We start from the raw sequence: 19,881 nt of genomic DNA, 5'->3' as shown, positions 1-19,881 counted from the left end.
GGGTGCTGTCGTAAATAACGAAACCTAAGACTATTTTTATGTGCCCTTTGAAGTACGGAGCCGCAATTTAAATGATCTCTTCTTTTAAATCCTTAATCTCTATTTAACCAATCTTGAATTCAGTCAGTGACCACAGTCGATTGAAATCGATCGAAAGTCGGGAAAACAAATATGGTGTCAGAACTTTAGATTTTCAAACGTGTTTAAGGTTCTTTGCATAATATGTGTACAAGTCGCGACCATTTAAAATATTCAATCGGTTTGGTTCAAATATGAGAATAAATTCCATTTCCTACATAGACATACATAAAGTTATATACAATAGCCTATAAAGGTTAATACAATTACAATAAAATGACAATAGGATTCACGTAATCCTACTTTTTCTAGTCAATAAAAAATAACAAGGACGGAATAATCTTTTTGTTTACATCAATGATGTCATGACGCAACTGATTTATGTTTATTCCCACGCAGATTATATTGGATTATTCTAAGAACATCGATAAAATGTTATATTATTGTAGGTACTGTATTGTGTAAACTGCCTACCTATTTTGTAATTGCCTTTTATTATTTCCAACTTATATACATGGCTAGCGCACATTGGCAACTTGCCCGGGAAATAGCAATAGCGAGTCTATTGCTATTTACCCTCCCTTACATTTGATTAATATTTTTAATGGCAAAATACCGGTGTATTTCGTACCTACACCTAATCCTTCGGGTATAAGATAAAGCTGTCTCAAAGCACAATCAATTGCTTTTACATTTAAAATATCAGTATATAGAGAATGTAAAATTTTGTGCAATTATTGGAATTAAATAAAAGAAAATCAAGAAACATTTTTACAAAATAAAGCAAAGTCCACAAATTACAAGTCACAGGTGTACCTAAGAAATCATAATTGGCATAAGATTATCTTAACCAATTTAATGTTCATACAAAAAACAGATCCGGTTAAAAATGCAATTATGAAAACACACAAAAAAGAAAAAAATACTAGTAAGTATGTATCATTGTTCAAGTAGGTCTTAATTTGAATTAAAATTAAGAAACAATTCGAGTATTCTATTGTTAGAACGTGAATTTCAAACTTTGAATTCAGAAGTGGAAAAGAACAACGAAATCCTTTTCAAATTAGTGCAAATTACAACTTTAGAGAAGTAAAAGTTTTAATTTGAAACAAGAACACGAGAATTGAGTTATGAGATGAGACAACTCTTGAAACCGTTAATTGAAACTTTCATGAAGTAGGAGGAAACAAACATTTCAATGTTTTTAAAAATAAACAAATATGATTTAGGAATTACTTTCTTTGGAATTGTTTTCATTTATTAGGTTTTTTTATAAAAGTTTCAAGGAGTGTAATGTAATGTGCGTTTTTTAAGTATTGAGAAAATTGCTGGCACACGTTCAATCAAAAGTTTTCTTAAGATTAATAAAAGTAAAGTAATTTTTAAATAAAAAGTAATAAAATATGATCCCTTTAAAAATAATTATTGCAGAAAATGTTTCATATTTTTTTTTAATAAATAGCCTCAAATAACAAAATTCTAAACACATTATTTACTCAACAAATACAACACTTATCTGATAATTGAGACAGCAATTAAATAAATTAAAATCAAGTTTTTTGTTAAAGAACTTTTTGTCTAAGTTGCGTAAGAACAAACAAACTACAATTAGGTGTAATTAATTTACTTGCGGTATTTTAATGACTTATTTAATGATGGGTCATTATAATTCAAGGACATTATAACTTTAAATCTAGATTAATTAGTGTTGTTCTATAAATAATAATTTGACCATATTAAATGTAGGTCAATGACCTAATGATTTTGTCGTTAATTGTCGTATTCATTAGTGGGATTCTAGAAAAAGCTTAAGGTTAAATTTGCGAATTTTTGCGAATCTACGCTCTTAATTAAGTATGCGTCTTATTAACACCAATTGGATAACTTGATTTTTAATCCTTATTTAGCCTAGCCTTTCTCCCAACTATGTTGGAGTCGGCTTCCAGTCTTACCAAATGTAGCTGAATACCAGTATTTTACATAGAGTAGCTGCCTATCGAACCTCCACAATAAATTTACCTGGATTAATCACACATACCCCTTTGTACGATACGCAGTCAGATTTTCAAACTTCCGACTACTGGTAACACTGTCAAATATCTTGGAAAGTGACAGCCGTGACCCACAATCTAATGTGCCTTCCGAAACACGGAGGAACTCGATACGTATAATACGGTCACCCACACTTAGACCAACTTCGGCAAGCGCAATTGACCTGATAGATCGTTCTATACTGTTATGACTCGGCCAAGAGCTCCCTGATCATTAATTGTAAACGTGTTACCCTTCGACTTTTCACATTACCAAATAATGCATAGTTCTACATAGAACTGACAAGTTCCACGTATCTTCCTATTTGCACCCAGGATTCATCGAAATACTTCAGTGACGTCCAGATTTCTACATAACATGTCCCCAAGGTATGCCCGATTCAATAAATTGTACTGGGAATCGTACTGACTGTCCCTCTTTGTTATGTATAGCACCCCTATGGCACCAATACAAGATATTTTACTCCGTAGTGCAGTGGGACTTTCTTAGGTAAGGTATTGACAGCTTGACATCTAAATTATACCTAAAAAATTGTTCTTGCGGCATCTGGTAGGGGCAATAATCAGATTATCATGCAACATTTGTCGATAGCTAGCCGAACTATACCCAATGTCATTGTGTTATGTATAGCACCCCTATACAAGATATTATACTCCGTGCTGTAGGGTGACTTTCTAAAGTAAGGTATTGAGAGCTTGACAACTAAAATATTTCAAAAAAATAGTTTTTACTGCACCAACTAGGCTGCTCATCAAGTTATTGTACTAACTTTGACAGTAAATAGTACTTGGAATCTATATCTAAAACCGAATGACATGTCTAAAAGACATTCAACTTCATAATAGAGTTCTTTTATCAGAATTAAAAGTGACTTTAAAACAGAAGCGCAGTATTATTTATGTGTTACCTTTTTTATGATTGTTATTTTTTTGTGATTTTTCAAGGTCTTTCTTTCTCATGTAACTTCAAGTTAACCGAATAGTTTTTGTACTTACTTTTTTTAGAGGAATGAAGACATATTTTCCAAACGTATACTGTCCTTATAGTTGAGCTCCTCCTCAATCTGTCGCGATCTTGGGCCATTTCCTTGTACATATTATGACTCAGTATTTGCCACTCCAAAATGATTTACGAAAGCTCATTCTGTGGGTAAATCCAGTGATAATGATGTACTTTCTCCTCATCGAACCCAATTACATCAGTCATACACGTAACTGCACTGGAAAGTAAGAGTTAATGCAACAATGCTTTCTAGATTTAAGGCTTTATTATAAAGTAGGTAGGTAATAAGTTTTTTGCAAATTCATTAGTCGGAAGTTTATTTAATAATCTATTCAATTAAATCGACAAGTACGTACAGGTACTTACGGTTGAGATGATGGCCAATTTTTGTAATTAAAATCAATCAAAATATTCAGCGTTCAAGGAAATGAATAAGAAAAATTGAGAAAATCTTACGTTAGCTTAAATCTCAAATCGGTTTACCGTCATAACTGCCCTTGACTACCTGCTTACAGCTCTATCTATACTAATATTATAAAGCTGAAGAGTTTGTTTGTTTGATTGTTTGAACGCACTAATCTCAAGAACCTGGTCCGATTTGAAAAATTATTTCAGTCTTCAAATGTTAGACGGCCCATTTATCGATGAAACCAATAGACTATATATCATCACGCAACGACCAAAAGGAACAGAGTACCAGTAAAAAAAATTACAAAAATGGGGAAAATTATGACCCATTCTCTCTCATGTGACGCAAGCGAAGTTGCGCGAGTCAGCTAGTGAATTTATAAAGGTTGCCCTAAACGTTTGCAATTTAAGTTTGAACAGTTACATACATTAGTTCAACTCAAACGTGCAATAATAAACTTGACTGAAACATTTCGTACTTCAAGCAGAATCTTGTTAATTGAAAGAGTCTTGTTTGTTGAGTGCTTAACTCCTAATTTGATATCTTTACCAATTAATTCAAGTCTACTTGACTTAAATTAATTTCAAAAGGATTTTTTTTAAATTTATTATTTCATTAAACTAATTAATTGCTTAATTTAACAGGTGTTTGAAGTATTAAAATGCTTTTATTTCGAAGTTACTGGAGCGACACACCCTTTAACGACTCAAACATTCCCTGTTTGAGTCGTTAAAGGGGCACATTTTGAAAATTGCTTTTTTGATCTTCCACTATGTCCATGCTGCACCGGTTTAGCCGTGAAAGCAAAACAGAACTGACATACAGACAAACTGTAAGAAAAAACAACTTTTGTGTTAATACCGATTATCTATCATTATGAAGCAAAGGAGGTTTGTAAAGATCATACCAAGAGGCAATTCTTGGCGCGATTTTTGTATGTGTGTAATAATATTTATTTTATTTATATATTTATTTCAGGCAGCTGAAGGCCATAGATAATACAATAAACGAAATACAACTCAAAGATATTACTATAAGTACTGGATGTCGCTCTACTCTATAGGTACTTTAGAACATGGAAGCATCCACATTTGTATACAAACCCAGATTATTGACCTTTCAACAAACAAACTTGCTTCTCAACCTAATAATAGAAAAAAACATGTAACAACGAGTATTTTATCCTACATCTTACGAGATACGTGTTCTTGAATATCAAAGAGTGTTTATATTATGTTTCTATAAAGGATTTGTCTCCGATCTGCACATAAGCTTAGTGTATCGGAGCTTACTTTATCAAGATTAACACCGGATGGATACACTTAGATATGCTTGTGAAAAAAGAAAATAAATATTGGCTCTACTTACTCTGTCGATTTTGTAAGCTTTTTCTACAAACACAAAACCATGCTGCAAATTTGCCTTAGTGGTTAGGGCATTGGCGTATACTGAATTTAAAGTCCCAAGTTTGATTGTCGGGCTGGTCAAAATATTATAGTTGTTTCGTAAAATTTATAAAATAATATTTTTAAAAGTAGCTCGAAATTTGTTTTTTGCCGGTATGTAACATTCGCTCGCCCCGTCTTGGGTGTCACTAACACTGTAAATGGTCGAAATGTGAGTATTAAAACTCCTCTGCTAACACCATTGGGTATAACACGAGTGATGGATCCATAAAACTGCGCTTTGTTCTCATTGTAGGCACAGAGCTAAAGCGCGATACTAGCCTAAGATACGGCCAAAGAACTTCTATTGCTATATCCACATTTAGTCTACATGTAGTGTACATGCTCGCTAGTTATATGTAGGTACCACGCTCTTGACCTTTGAGAAGAACATTACCTATCATGCGCCTTTTTATCGTTTGATTATTATCATATTTTTATTAAGAACCTCGTTTGGTTTCAGACATGCTATGCACCTTATATTTCTAGACCTACAAAAGTTTATAAGTTTATATTATATAGGTACAACTATGAAAGTTGGTATACGAAATATGTCACCTATCTTTATATTGGTTTATAAACTTCATTAGCGAAAGGAATTAACAACTAACGAGAAGAAAAACATGGACTAAAAACAAACAACAAAGTCTCTATCCAAAAGCAATATAATACCACAGTGCAGGAAATTGCTACAGTGTGTCTGATTTAAAGCCACTTGTCACAAACCGAGTACCATTGTAAACGGGCATGCTGAGCCTTTAACTTTATACTGTGATCTATAGATTGCAATAAAGATTAGAGGCAGTATTTTGTTGGCCGTTTACCAATTGATAAGTGCGATTATGAGCCTAATAAAACCGACTGTTTTCGCTTTATTTGGCCGATTATTTGTTTTTATCTGTAGTTTGATACGCCTATCGAGATCGGACTAATGTGATTTTAAATGCTAGCTACTATCACCTACCGAACGTTTAAAGTTTAAAATAACTTGAATAGGTCATGTGAAATAGGGAAGGGGCGCTGATTGCGGGAAATTATTTACATGAAAATTGACAATTGTCGGTTTTTCGATAGCTACTCTATTGTCGATAGTCACTAACGTTAACAAATAAAACGCTCCTTCAGATCTAGGATAGTAACCAAATTATGTAAATCTATCTTTATCCTTAGATTAATTATTGGGAACAGCTGTAAAGTTGTTAAACCGACCCAGTTTGCTAAGCTTTTATTCCTCGAATCATAAACAATAAAATGTAATTTCAATCGGGTAAACAATTCCGCCGGCTCCCTAATAAAAGCGTCCTCTTTATAATATCAATCCACTCAAAGACAAGTACAATTGAACAGTGATGTTCCCAAATAATAAATTGCTTGGTAAATCCCAACTCCAATCGGAAATCATCCACAAAATGAGAGCGAGGCTTAAAATGTAAATACGCATCTTCAAACGTTTTATTCAAACGCAATTTAATTGGATTTTGATTTTTTTGAATTTTTAATTGAATAGACAGAGCTGTGATAGCCGAGTGGTGCAAGCATTGGGCTCCCATGCAAACCATCGAGGACCGGCAAAAGCTCAATCAAAGCAACATAATAATATCATGATGTAAGCCTGCATTTTGTGAGAGATTTTTCTTTAATGATACGTTTCTTTATATAAAGCAGTACAGCAGGCATGAAGGTATATAATCACAGCTACACACAATTGCTAAACTCATAAAATAGACTTGTTATTCAATGTTATAATTTTTTCTGTTCATATCTTGTTAATACTGTCATGGAATAAAACTGCACGTATGATGCATACGTTTTATTATACTTATATTATAACAAGATTAATTATATGTATCTATATTATATTTTTGTAGGAAAATCCCATGGGGAAAACCACAATTGACATTTATGTCCTATAAGACCTATATTATATTCTAAGAACGATGATAAGTCTTAATAAGTTATGTATACTGTACATGTCCCGCAGTTTTGCTTGATGATGCTACCTTACATGCTTGAGAGTTTTTAGCACAGTTCTTGAAGGAATGCAAAGTTCCCAACCCGCGCTCGGCCAGCGGGATGGACAAATGGCCAAACCCCTCCCTCAAAATTATAGTTTATTTTACTATACGTAGTAGGGCGATTTCCTACCACTCGACTATCGACAAACGCTACTTGGTTCCAAAATAAGCACCTCTAGCATATTTCGTGACATTTTTTCCTTTTGAAATGTCATATTGTTATACGCTCTGTACTCAGTAGAACCTAAAGTAAAAATCACGTACTATATTTTCAGAGTTTTGCACAAACAAACAAAAAATCTTCCGCTTTATACGTAGTATTGATATGTAACTAACGTCATTCTCTTATAACTTAGTTCGTCTAATTGGATATTAGGTATTAAACCTAGAAGCATAATTACGTTATATCCATATTAATAATTTAATATAATGTTTCTTATTTCCCGTTACAGATTACGCCGATGTAAATATGTTTGCAACTTACTAAGATGAGTCAAGAATGATGACATATGATTTATCTGGGGGCACGGAAGTGCCCCCGCAAGTCGAGCAAAAAAAAAAGCGGCACGGCCGTAACATCCTTTTCTCGAAGCAATTCGGGCTATTTTTGACACCCCTATAATTTCGTTGTGGATAAAACAAGAAGCCTGGATTTTCAGCAACTAATTAGTCATTGTATAAACACGGTATATTTAAAATTTCAGTCAATTTGAACCAGTAGTTTAAGAATGACAACTTGTTAAAATTTTGAATTTTGTCACTCACTGATTCACTGATTCACTGACTCACTGACTCACCGATCATCAAAAGTCTAAGGTACTTCTAGAAGACTTAGAAGCTTAAAATTTAGAATACAAATAGGGTTTAGTGTCTTTATCATGGGAAAAATTTAATATTTTCTAATTTCGGTCCAGTTTTCTAAATACACCAACTGCAATAATAACTTTGTAATCCCATGTAAATGTATAAGATTACAAGGTTACATTTGCAGTTAATGAATTATTATTACTGTAGAAAATAAAATAAATAGGTGTAAATAGGTACCTACTATATGAGGCATAACGGGAGGGGGTATAGGGTGGGTAAGGGTGTTTAGCCCATGAAACTGAACAACATTCCCATAGGAAAATATGTTGAATTATGAAAAAAAACGTCTTACCATACAAATTGGACTCATGTTTGCTCTACAAAAAGAAGTGAGATGCCATCAAAAACATTCTGTAAAAACCTCAAGTCTCGCCGTAAAAAGTTGTGAGATCTATATAATAACAAGTCGATTAATCTATTTAGTCTCTACTTAAAGGACCTTCTGTCTTAAGTTATTACGTATGTTATAATCATGCCAATTTAAAAAAAATACCTTTTAAACAAATAGATCGACTTGGTCATCGCAAGAAAACACAAATTCGCCATGAACATTTCAGGAGCATTAACTTCTCGTCGTGCTGTGTAGTGTGATACATACTAATAATCAAATCATGCGATGGCCAGGTCGGTCTATTTGTTTAAAAGGTATTTTTTTTAAATTGGCATGATAATAACATACGTAATAACTTAAGACAGAAGGTCCTTTAAGTAGAGACTAAATAGATTAATCGACTTGTTATTATATAGATCTCACAACTTTTTACGGCGAGACTTGAGGTTTTTACAGAATGTTTTTGATGGCATCAAATATTTATTTGTCCTGAAAACAAAACACAGTGTACTCAAAACCAATGTAACACTTCAAATTTTTACCTATGTTTAATAAACAAATGATTCTGATTACTTATTATTTTATTGTACATAAAATAATTGTATTTACGAGTGAAATTAAAATATGCGTCGTAGGTCGAATACGTGAACTAAATTTCATACAAGTCGGCCTTCAACGTCGGAATTAATAGACGTACTGTTAGAAATAAATGTAGCAATTTTACTAACCCAAAATTAAAATTAAGAGATCTTTAAAAATAGGAGAATTAAACCCAAAATGTCGTGTATTTTGTACTAAAGTCAAATGTATCGTAAGAAGCATTTCGGGAAGGATAGGCGTAGTAGCCAAGAACGGAACTCGTATTTCCGAGACGTTTAAAATTCTGAATATTTGAAGCATAGCTCGTACGTGAGAGGGCGTAAAAGTTTTTGAGGAATTGAAATATATTTCAAACTTTACCGATGTTACAGTTACGAGCAAAAATAAATATAAGCTGTCCCATTTTAAATAGTATTTTTTGTATGAAAATAAAAATTGAATTTTTAATTGGTGAGCATGAAAAACACAGCGATTGTAAAATTACCGTGAAACAAATAAAAAGTAGTAGTTTGTTTGTTTTCTCTGATAAAATTGCCCTCGAAAATGTAATATTCTATTCATATTTTTGTATTTGACTGCTCAATATTTGCATATTAGCTTTTGTTAGTCTAGTATAAGTACACTCTTTTGATTTTTTACCTTTGAGTGTACGATATCGTTACATACGATTTTACGATATAAATCTAGGAACATATTTTAACTACAACGTTTTGAACTTCTGAACAACTTAAGAACATCTACATAACTGCCCAACTAGCACACAAGCTGCTTATACAGTCGTTATACAGCCTGATAGTTGCATAAGAGTCGTTCAAATGCTGTACAATTCTCTATAAGTTGTATACTAGCTATTTAAAAAACCCTTTAACAGCTAGGCGGGACAGTAGCCGTTTAGTAGGAAACTAATGACTTATAGTGATATATGAGCATGTAATTGCATCGCTAGACAGCCTAGGGAAGTATAACTGAGTTAATGGAATCTTCTATAACACCGTTAACTGTATAAGGGGACTTTAGGAGATAAAGGAGTTTAAACGGAGTTATGCGTTGCGCTTATAGCGCTCAAGAGCGTAAATAAGCTTTTTGTAATGCCTTAGGTTCTATAACAGATTTTTTTAGGGCTAGTGTATTACTCATCTATAAAAGAGTTGCGTAGGTCTTTAATAGCGCCTTGAGCGTTATATCAGATATTTATATGGCTTCTGTACGGCAAATAGATGTATAAGGTATCATTCGAAACATTTTTACAGCCATGGGGATTACAGAATTATGTTAAGCACCTAAAGCGCTATAACCGAGTAATATACCTTTATACTAAAGCTTAAAATTATTATCATAATATATTTACATAGGTGCAGTGGTGGTTCAGTCTGTCAACTGTTTTTAGAAAATAAATAAAATAAAATAAAATAAAATAAAATAAAATAAAATAAAATAAAATAAAATAAAATAAAATAAAATAAAATAAAATAAAATAAAATAAAATAAAATAAAATAAAATAAAATAAAATAAAATAAAATAAAATAAAATAAAATAAAATAAAATAAAATAAAATAAAATAAAATAAAATAAAATAAAATAAAATAAAATAAAATAAAATAAAATAAAATAAAATAAAATAAAATAAAATAAAATAAAATAAAATAAAATAAAATAAAATAAAATAAAATAAAATAAAATAAAATAAAATAAAATAAAATAAAATAAAATAAAATAAAATAAAATAAAATAAAATAAAATAAAATAAAATAAAATAAAATAAAATAAAAAAGATTTTCAAACTATTTTAATATTCAACGACTGACCCCTAAAAGTACGAGTAAAATGCTGGTGTGCGACCAAAACAGTTATATTGAAGCACTCCTATGCCACAACTGCAAAACCTTGAGGTCTACAACAGCAAACACCCTTTGTACAGCTTAAGGCGCTAGAGCAGATGTAACCAACTCTGAGAGGTGCTTGATCGAGACGCCATTATAGCATTTGGTAAACATATTTTTTGAGGTTATTACGATCTTTTGAAGATCATATAAATCTATAGCCTGGTAACGTTAACATAATTAAAATCATTTTTTATTACCTATAACCCTAATTAAATTATCTGTAACCCTCAAAGTCTTATTTATGTTCAAAATACAATTTCCAAATCCACATATCTATATAATTTTTGCACTTAAAACTGAATATTTTGAGGGCGCATGAAAATATTGACGATAATATACATATATATTGACAGCAAACTTGAACTCGCACTTTCATATCACGTACACAAAGAAATAAAAGCGATAGACTACTTGTTATTTTAATAATCCAATCCGTAAAAATAAAATGTCTCCTCATTTGTCACTGATGATTCATTTTAAAAAAATATATTTAGTTTACACCATAATAAACCGACTATATTACTAATTTAGAGCGTTAGCATTTATAACCGTTACACAGTAGCGCTAAAATAAGGTAAAGGTGGTATAATCGCGCTGCAAGAGCTTTTTCGAACGCTCGTGGCGCTAACCACCTCTGTACAACAGCTGGTAAGCGCCACGAAGCTGCGAAAAAGCTCTTGTAGCGCGATTATACCACCTTCATCTTATTTTAGCGCTCCTGTATTACTACTATACTACGTACTATTATAATTACTATTTACGACCACTGTAGATCCAATGTCGAGCTATAAGCTGGACAGTATGGGCCTATTTGACGCTACAAGAGATCTGTAGCCGCTTATAGAACCACTATACTTCTTACTAAGGAGCCTAAGGCGTTATAAAAATCCTTTAACCGGCCATTGTACAGCTTGTTATAGCGCTTGTGTGCTAGTTGGGTGTGCCATTTGACTTATCTAATTGTTGTGGTAGGCTTGTTTGACCACCAATTTTGAAGTTGAAAACTAACAGACCCTAAACTTTATTGTCAAGTCAGTCACTAACGATCATTTGCTGCCCAGCAACAACAAAAACAAAATTTATCCAGATTGGCAACCTACATAACTTTCTTAGTTTAATTCAGATTGGGTATAACTTAATCCTTACAATTAGGCGTTTAAAAAATGTATTTGGTCTTCGTATGGAGTTTTAATAAACTGGTTATTTTAAAACACGGCATTTTTTCATACCAGCCTTGTACTTGATACTCAAGAAATTTTGTCAGTGCTAGCTACTGTCAAATTAGAAGAACTTATATACAAACGTATTTGTATGTAATTTCCTCAAAACGTCGTATTTTATGAGCAAATATTAAGTTAACCTTATTGTACTTCCTACGCAGAAAGTTTGGGTTCAAACACTGGACATTCACCTCTAAGTTTCTGAAGTTGTAAAGTGTATTCCAAATCAATTATTACTGATTCTAACTGTAAAGGAAACAGTTAAGAAAATCTGCATGCCTTAAATATTTAGGTATAAACAATTTTAAGAACGAGATCGTTGAAGTCCTTGAAATCTACATTATTTTAGGCTACATTACTTATCTCCCTGGAATGGCGGTCTGCGTTCTGCAGTCCTGCGGATGTCTTAATAACAGCGTTCAACTGCTTCCCCATACACTGCTGCGGTCTGACTGCTTTTATGTATGTTCTAACTACGACAAAGTTCTAAAACACCGAATGCACCACAGTGAACACAAAACTTAGAGATTGAAACTTTGACTGCTAGATCTCCCGCTACAAAAAAGACGTCTATTTCTCTTTTATACTTTGAATGTCTGCTAATAAAAGATAAAACTTTTGTACGACAACCTTATCATAAAACCAAACATGCATTTGCGGTTCTCATTGTATGTATACAGCCGATTCACATATGTATATTATTGTGTTAATGTTGTACATAATTTCGTCTTTTTATTGTCATGGGTTTGCGGTTTTTTAACTGTGTGGTTTGTGCAAGAGCAAATAGGTTCAACGTACGCTCCGTTAAATATAATGGGAGGTCAGAACAATGTTGTTTTTGATGACATTTTACATATTTTTTGGGAATGTGTATTACAGTGTACGTAGGTACAATGCAGTGATGGGGTTTTACGGACTACATACCTACTCAATATAATATGGTGACAGTCATACTAATGTACTAAAGAATGGTATTCTTTGTTCAATAACAAGATTTTTTATTTTTTTTTCCTTAGCCTATTTGAATGTCCCACTGCTGGACAAAGGCCTCCCCTCTTCCCTTCCAAATCACCCTATCGGCGGCAAGATCCGACCAGTTCTTTTCAAAAGCGTCCAGGTCATCCCGCCATCTCCTTTTAGGTCTCCCGCGTCTGCGATAACAAGATAATTTAATTAAATCTCAAAAATGTACTCTATTCGTATTTCATTTCTAACTAACTATTAATATTAATTACACAATTCAATCTGTCATTTCTTATTAATTTAAATGAGTATTAATGTATGTATGTATATCAAGTATAACCTCAAAAGGTTATGTTATTAAATAATTATACAAATACGTAGAATCATTTTATTGTACATCGTTTGCAAATCATTTGTCAGTGGTTAACTTAACTGAGTTGCGGTCAATTACCGTTGTTTACTTAACTGATTACAACAGTAATTATGTTTTTCGGTTTATTTACAGGTATGTTTTGTACATAATATATTATCAAACAATAAATAATGAACTTTGGTATATTTATTTGTCGTGCAGATACACACGGTCCGCTAGGACAAATGTACTTTAACACTAGGAAATGAATGTGTAATAACATAATGATTTTTATTCGTTTAACCCATCACTTCAAACAAAACTCTTGATCGAGTAAAACTGTATGTATGAGAATGGACTATTATACAAAACTACACAAAGTATTATCTACCAGTCAACCTTTGAATGAAGCATAATAACATGTAGACTAAAAATGTATCCAATATTTCTTTAGAACTTATTAAAGCCTGCAAGATTTTAAAAGCTATTTTAATATCTTTTTATTCGTAAATAAAAACAAGGAAAGTCATAAATTAATATTATTGTATGAAACCTATTATTTTGCGAGTCACGTACTGGCAATTAATTATTAGATACAAGTATAGATTGTATGTAAGGCACAGAATGTAACCTTACTGCGTCTCAAGATGCGAAGTATTATGGAAGGAATGTAAGAAAAATATCGACGCCCCCAAGGAATAAACCGGTAATCGCAAAAATCTAATTTTACAGGAGAAATGTTTTAGTGTTTTTCAGGTATAACTTTTCTATAAAAGGTAATTATGACAACATTGTCATATGGAGGGAAAGCTAATTTTTTTTCTAATAGTTAAACATAACCTGTGAAATTATTGTATATACACAGGATTAGTAAATCGCCAAAATACATAATACCGAAAATGGTTTCAAACACTTTTAAAGGTAATGATATATTAGGATCTTCACTTATTAATATTATTCCAGCAATGTTTACTTACCGAGTTATTCTTGTGAATTTCTTAAAAATCATAGACATAATATAAGTTTACTGAATTATCGAACGTGTTTTTACATTACAGAGGGTGATTGTAATATTCAGTTACCGACTTATTACGGTGAAAAATTAATAACCATAGAAGTGTAAATAATTGTAACAGTTATCGCGTACGCCCTGTATTTGTCTCGGTGTGAGTAATGTGCATTACATGTAGCGACATGTTCTTGATTCGTCGAGCGCGGGCCAGTTAACGCCAATACATATCTTAAGGTCTCAAATGATTACTGTAATAGAGTATTACCGAAAATGTCGGCCTAAAAATTTACGAGAATAAACCCGTAATCGCGTTAGCCAGAAGATTTTAGGGAATATTTTACAGTAATATTTCTTTACCGAAATTTGGGCATATAATTTAATTTGTAATAAGGTAGAGCGGTATTTTTCACGTAAATAAAAATAAAAAAGAATCCATGGAACAAACATGTCATAACGGAAATCATTGAAAATTTTGGGAGAAAAAATCTGAAAAAAATTGTATAGGTGTATTCACACCCATAGATACCGAAAATGTAATAACAATAAAAAGTCGGTAATAGTATAATACCGGTTTATTCCTTGGGGGCGTCGATATATTATTAAGGCCGACTCAAGCCCTGTATAGAAGACACAAGTCTTTTCCACTATCATCGCTGCCGCGCTGTGATCAAAGCACGAGGCTTTGCACGATAATAATATTACTACTGTTCACATCAAAGTGGATTTCGTTACTCTTTACCAAAATCATAGGTATAATTCTCTCATATCTATATATACAGTGTGTCGCTGGTTCTGGTATATAACATTAAGCTATAGCTAATAAGAGTGAAGCTGAAATTAAATTCCATGTGGATAAAGTTGTAGGACGACCGCTAGTAAGTAATTAATATAATAGTAACTATATTTTATTAAGAATATAATCAATTACAATTGTTCAAACAAAAAAGTATCAAGCAATCTTCTCTTAGATACCTATCAGAAATATAGGTATTATTTATTGTAGGCATAAACAAGTCTGCTTTAAAACCACAAACACCACTTAGTGGTTAAGTTTTCCCATCAATTATTTGATAATATCGCTTTAGAAACATGACTTGCTTTTTGCTCTGCTTATAAATTGATTAACTTATTATCAGATGATCATAATACTATTATGTAAAAGCTCTTAAAGGATAATTTGGATACATATATCATTATTTGACAAGAGGATATATATATTAGCTTTGTAATTTAATTGGCTCTTTATTATAATATGTTATTGTTAAGAAGTATGTGTTAGTCAAGCAACTCGGGCTATTTGATTTTTAATAAATCTGAAAATCATTACATAGTTTCTCTTTGCGCCAAAGCCTAATAATCAAATATGACCATTGACAATATCATGAATGTAGACCAAGTTTCTTTCCAAGAAACCATCAAAATCGGTTTACATTTTTTTTGTCTTTGAACTTGAATATTCCAAACCTAAAAAGTATAATCAAAACCGCAAAAACAAGTAATTAAAAACCAAAATCAAACGAAAACATAATACTACCATTTCAATAAATATTCCCAGTTTGTTTTATTATAGAAAACATCTGTTCAAATGAATTAACATCGTCGAAAATTGATCTTAAAACAAAACAAGACGTAATGGCAATCAGAAACACGAATTACGTTGTAATTAAATCCAACAAATGAATACATAGGGATGTCAGGTTAAAATTTATTATTATAATAATCGTACCTTTTGAAGGCAAATTGCTTTATTTGCTCTGCATTTATCGAATCGAATTTACAAGCTTTTATTTATGCCCCAACTCTCTGAATAACAGTTTACAGAGGAAAAGGCACAATACATTGTTATACTATAGAAAGGCTGTTTATCGTCGGTTAGGCTTAAGCTTAACTACTGAAACAATTTTGATCAAAGTTAAAAACCCCTTATTTTTCGAAAAAACGACCCCTATGAAACTAAAAGGGGGTGAAAATGTATACAAAACTAGTATGCATTAAATAAATGACTAACAACGACTCGTCAAGTTTCTAGTACATAATTCCCAATGCAATATCAAATGTGACAGCCCTACATGACAAATTTACGCATCACATAAAATTTACAACGAGTAATTACATCTGTAGGGTCGTTAGTAGGGTTGTGCCGCGATGTGCGTCACCCACTTCATTTAAAAGTGTTTAGACGGTTTTTATTCATGACGTGGAGTACGTCACAATGTGGAGATGTAACACATGGGACGTTTTTGTGATGTAATTTGGGTGTAACGTGACGCGAGAATAAAGTAGGAGTACATTGAACTCCCACCCTACAATTAAAGTTTTAAGTTTAAAAAAGCTTCGAAAATATGCAACTACCTTTTGTTTGCGAGTGGGCACACTTTTCAGGTTTAAACTAAATGTTATTCTATGTTGTAATCAAAGCTATAAATTACCTGTGAGCCAAATTTAGTCGAAATACTTTCAATAGCTTTTACGTGAACAAGTAGTTAACAAACATGCATTCAACCTCACAATCTTATTATTAGTATTGCGTTTATAAGATTAGCACTAGCTTTTGCCCACAAGTTAGATTGTAATAACATGTTGTGACGTTCATATCCAAAATCAGGGCAGATACTTGTACCTAAAGAACAAATATTTGCCTGAGATTAAATTCGAGACCACAATTTACATTAACCATTGCGCAAAGCCCAAATGTGCAGTCTGTAAGTAGGTACCCATGCAATCAAATAACACGTCAATTAGGGATTACCCAACATTAAATTCAAAGATAAAATAACCTATTTATAAAGTCAAAATGCCGACTCAAAAGTTATTTTGGATCAGTCCAAAGTTCATTTGAGACGTTTGTGAGACCAGTTTATTATATTGTTGACCACATTACGTTTAATTTTGGGTTTTCCCAGTTTAGTTTCCTGTTATGTATTTTCAGGGTTCCTTTTGAGGCGCCCGCGCCCATAGCCAGTTGCGCTCACCGGTCGGTAAACGATCTGTGGGTTAAGCAACCATTGGCGCGGTCATTCCATAGATGGGTGACCGCATAGTGGTATTTGAACTGGGCGCCTCTGTGCTTCGGAGGGCATGTTAAAAGACGGTCCCGGTTGTTGTCTACTATGATAACAGTCGTTAAGCCACGTCAAAGGCCTTCGGGCGGCTTGAACAACTTTGATACTAGGTTGACCACTAACCATACGATAAGAAGAAGAAGAAGGGTTCCTTTAAGAAACGTAGAAAAGTGCTGATTTTGAGCTCAGATGTTATCTAGATTTTAAGATTTCTTGGTTAATTAAGTACATACATACAACCAGAAATCAAATTAGTCGCACGGTTTTACTAAAGTACAATGTATCAATTAATATTTTTTTAAACGTACCAATTGTTTGATGACGAAATCCTTGAAAAAAAATATTTTATAAAAAAAATATTTTTCTATGTTTTCGTCATCATACAATCGGAAATTTCATCAAAATCGGTTGAACCGTAAAATCGTAACATAATATCATACTTTCGTATTTTTAATATTATTATTCACAAACTTCCAAGAATTCTTTGTATTGCTTTCAATAACAAGGATACGAGTATCACATTGTCTACAGCTTATCATTAGTCGATACTTATCAAATAAGCTCCTCATATAAGAACTCGTCGATATGATCAAAGGTTTCTTCCATCATTATCTAAGTTAGATGACGGTAATTTAGTTCGAACGATCCCTTAGGCGCTGTCGTAATGAGCAAAGTATTTAAATATAATGAAGCAAATATTGATGTTATGTTATTTTCATACATCGTAGGGAGCATAACTTTAAAGCTATTGCGTTTCATTATATCATGTCTATTATGAATGAATGGATGTGAATTAGACAGGGGAAGTTTGTAAGGATCTACAGGACTATATACTCAGTGGCGTTTTTTGGTCTCTGCCTACTGCTATGGGAAAAATGCATGATTTTGTGTATGAATAAAATTACACCTATCCCAGGGGGTAGGCAGAAACCGAAGTCCTAAGTCCCTTAGAAATAAATAAGAAAATTAAAATGGTATAGATAAATAAACATTCGTAATTTCTCTGTATTAAGATTAAAAATAAAAAAATATATAAAAAAAATACATCTTTAATACAAATTAATACTAGTTTAGCTTCAAAAAAATCTTCAGTCAAGAGTATTTTATTACTTGTACTACAATTAAAATAGCACATTTAGATGTAATTCAAAGCGATGTACACAAAAAAATGTTCATAATTTCTGAAACAAACAAACAAGTTTTAGTTTTTGCATTTTAGTTCTGAACCTTAATAATTTTATTCGCTTAATGAATTTTTGGCAGCATCGTTTGGGCATTTGCCATTTCCAACACTAAATTATTGTATCATACCATTAATATAGTTTTTCTTGGCAGCCTTCTTAGAGTAAGAGATCAACACTTATCATTGCGACGTATGGCTTGTCACGATTGTTATTATACTAAGGGATATTTATATATCCTTCTTATGGGCTTAAATAAATGACTAGATTGAGGTCCGTATTATAGATTGTTTGATGATTGTTATAGACTATGCTAGACATTAAAAAAAAACATTTTCTAAAACAGGCTCAAAAATCGTGCATTCAATTTAATACCAATCTACCTTAACAATTGACCTTAGAAAGACATACTTGTAACTAGTGGTCGTCGTGTATAATGCGAACGAAGCAAAGGTTTTTTTATGTTTTTTGTCCGTATGGGGAAATAGGGTAATTTTAAGTATGTATATGTTACTGTAAAAGCCCGAACGGTGGTAAATCCTAAGATTTTCCGGTATAACCTAAGATTTACCAACTCGCAATGGTAAAAGTCCGAACAATTCTTTTATTTCGATCTTTTACCTATATTCACTTGATGATGTCGAGATGTCGCCGGAGCCCCGCTTCGCGGGGCTCCTCCTTCTGGGTGGTTAAAAAAAAATAACTAACCTAACCTACCCATGTCGTTTTGCCCAAAATTCCTTCTTTATAACTATGTCACAGTATATAATTATACCGTGAAATAGTTATAAACATAGTTATGAAGGAGGATTTTTTTATATATCGTAACATAGTTTTTAAACTCTGGCTTGTTCGGACTTTTACCATTGAGAGTTGGTAAATCTTAGGTTTTACCGGAAAATCTTAGGATTTACCACAGTTCGGGCTTTTACAGTAACATATATAAGGCTAGTTGTGTTTGGATTTGACCGATTTGGAAGTTGTGATTACTGACAAAATTCACATATGATGTTTAATTACAACCGTATACATGTTTTATGTGTACATTCTGTACGCAATTGTGTGGTAATCAAACACATCACACGTCATAATCACAGAAAAAATCGTAATATTTGTATGTTTAATATCACATAATCAGACACACAAGTACCAGATAACGAATTGTGTTCTTCACATACTTTAACTTTTTCAAAAAATAGTTTGAAAATATATTAACTTACTGGCAAAACGGTGTCGTCGGTTTTGTGCTTGCAGTTCAAAACAAAGCAATGGTCCATTGCGTGGTGTATTAGAAATAATTATCACTTTTTATTGATGAAGTATAACACCCAGAAACCAGCTTATATGGCCAGTCTGATCGACTTTAAGCCAAACCTCTTCCACATTTGAAGATTTGTTTCTTACTTAG

Source organism: Anticarsia gemmatalis, chromosome 16 (genome assembly GCF_050436995.1).
Source record: "Anticarsia gemmatalis isolate Benzon Research Colony breed Stoneville strain chromosome 16, ilAntGemm2 primary, whole genome shotgun sequence".
Taxonomy (NCBI): Eukaryota; Metazoa; Arthropoda; class Insecta; order Lepidoptera; family Erebidae; genus Anticarsia; species Anticarsia gemmatalis.
This window is presented reverse-complemented; position numbering follows the sequence as displayed.